Source organism: Chrysochloris asiatica, unplaced genomic scaffold (assembly GCF_000296735.1).
Source record: "Chrysochloris asiatica unplaced genomic scaffold, ChrAsi1.0 scaffold00145, whole genome shotgun sequence".
NCBI lineage: Eukaryota > Metazoa > Chordata > Mammalia > Afrosoricida > Chrysochloridae > Chrysochloris > Chrysochloris asiatica.
The window spans coordinates 3,785,196-3,788,026 of NW_006408663.1; the positions used below are offsets into that span (position 1 = coordinate 3,785,196).

The 2,831-nt window shown below is 37.2% G+C and overlaps 1 pseudogene; it reads right to left on the reverse strand.

Moving 5' to 3' along the window:
* Window positions 1-1,403, reverse strand: part of LOC102841773 — a 3,573-nt pseudogene extending 2,170 nt beyond the window's left edge.
* Between the last annotated feature and the right edge of the window lie 1,428 nt (window positions 1,404-2,831).

The window sequence follows — 2,831 nt, forward strand, 5'->3', positions numbered from 1 at the left end:
ATACTATATCAGACAATATTCTGCTCTTCATTATGTTTCAATGTTCAGTATTCTGGTGCTGACAATGCTCCACTTCTACTCATAAGGTTTTCAGTGACACTTGCAAGTAATCTGTCTCTCCTTCCTAGTCTGTCTTTGTCTGGAAGCTCAGCTGAAACCTATCCACTGTGGGTGACCCTGCTGGCATTTAAAATGCTCATGGCATAGCTTCCAGAATCACAGCATGACACAAGCCACCACAGTACAACAATCTGAAAGACAAATGGTGGCATCATGTAGCTTCTCTGTGGTTTATTAAGTAAAACATAGAAATCCTCATTGTGTGGATTACTATGTCCTCATCATGAGAATTACTATGTCTTAACTGCCACACCACAGAGAATTCTGACTCAGTCAAGTTGGCACAAAACCTTAACTACCGTAAGAATATAAACCAAAGATATGTTATATTATAATCAAACTTTCCAAAACCAAAGACAAAGAAAGAATCCTGAGATTAGTATGGAACAAAATGAAAAGTTAACTACTTATGAGAACTAGTAATACAAAGCTCTGGTTTCTTAGCAGAAACTGTGCAGGACAGAAGACTGAGGGATGATGTACATAAAACTAAAGGAAAAATAATATTGCCAACCAAGAATTGTTGTTGTTGTTAGGTGCCATCGAGACAGTTCCAGTTCATAGTAAATCTATACAAAACAGAATGAAACACTTCCTGGTACTGCTTGTGGTTATGTTTGAGCCCATTGCAGCTGCCAGTGTGCAAATCCATCTCATTAGGTGTTTTCCTCTTTTATGGTGCCCTTCTACTTCATGATGGCCTCTCTTGATATGTCTATAGTATGATAGACAAACTCTCAGCATCCTGGCTTCGAGGGCACATTCTGGTTATACTTCTTCTAAGACAGATTCATGTGTTCTTTTGACAGTCCACGATACTTTCAATATTCTCATCCCACAGCATAACTCAAATTCATCACTTTTTCTATGATCTTCCTTATTCATTGTCCAACTTTTAAATGTATATAAGGCAATTGAAAATACCCTGGCTTAGGTCTGGCACACCTTATTCCTTTAACTGACATTTTTGCTCTGGAACACTTTAAAGAGGTCTTGTGCAGTAGATTTGCCTAATGCATTACGTCATTTGATTTCTTGACTGCTGCTTTCATTAGTGTTGTTAGAGGATCCATGTAAAATGACATCTTTGACAACTTCAATCCTTTCTCCACTTGTTATGATGAGATTTATTAGTCTAGTTGTGGAGATTTTTATTATATTTATAATTGAGGTATAATCCATACTGAAGACTGTGTTCCTTGCTCTTCATCAGAAAATAATTTAAGTCCTTTCCTTTTCAGCAAGCAAGGTTGTTAATGACCTCCTTCCAATACCGACGCCATGTTCTTCTTCATAGATTCAAGCTTCTCTAATTATTTTCTCAGCATACAGATTGAATAAGTAGTGTGAAAGAATACAACTATGGTGCACATTTCCTGATTTTAAATCATTTGATGTTCCCTTGTTCTGTTCAACAACTATCCTTTGTCTATGTACAGGTTCCTCTTGAGCACAGTTAAGTGTTCTGGAATACCCATTCTTCACAATGTTATCTATAACTTTCCATAATTCACACAGTTAAAGCCTTTTCATAGTTAATAAAGTACAAGCAAACATCTTTCTTGTATTCTCTGCTTTTAGCCAAGATCGACATGATGTCATCAATAATATCTCTGAGTCTGGATATACAGAAAACATGGTTTTCTGAATATAGTTTTAAGTTTTGTTTAGCTATTGCAGTGGATTACTAAACCCTGTAGAATAGAGAGTGTTGTAACAAGTGTGGTGATATTCATTTTTTTACAGTAGGTGTCAGAATCAGGATTAAATACAATGTCTCTAGGTTCATAGAAGCATGGTATTTTGTAAGAGAAAGAATGAAGGGACATGAGAAATGAAAATTTTAATTTTAAATTGTTACTTTGCTTTTTGTTGACTGTAATGGTTAAAAGATTTGTGTAAGAGATGCTATATGCTGCAGCTCATGTGAGACAAGGACCTACTGGAGTCACCTTGAAAAAAAGTCACTTGGGTGTCATGATCACAAACATCTTGTAAGGCCGCTTTCAGTCTGTATTTGATTGGATATGCTAAAAGGGGATTTAAGAATTGCAAAGAGAGACTAGGCTTTATTTTAAGCCAACTGCAAGGAACTTGAATGGAAACCTGATCCCCACCCAGAACTGCTGATGGAACAGGAGATTTATGTTTAAAGTAAATACTTGCAGAAAGAAAAATGACTGACATATTGTATTTCAAGTAAGCAGTTTGTTGTTGGATACATCAAGGCAGGAAAAATCTATGCCTATCATAGAAAAGTCCATTCTATGACTGAAAGTTAAGGAAGCCAGCAAGTAGACAGTCTGGTTTACTTACTGATCCACTTCATGAGTGGAAGTTGGAAGGAAAGTAGCAATGAAGAAATGAGTTGAGAGAAGAGGAAAGGCTGGCTGGTTTGAAGTTTGGGGAATTGTGTGGATTCATGATCCTATGGACACTGACCTAGCTAGCCCATGACGACTAAGGCTGAGAGGGTGAAGGAGCCGGCTGATCTGAAGTACAGGCAGGAGTGTGTGGACACTCAAGTTTGCAGCTGGTACCCATTTGATCTGATGAGGATGGCTAGTGCTGAATAGACCTGAACTCAACCAAAGGAAGAAAGACATATTTGATATTGTGAACTAGCATAAATTGATGTACTTTGATCTGGACTGGAATTTGCTTATGAATGCAGATGTTTAAAGTTCCAACAGGACTGGATTTGCTTTTGA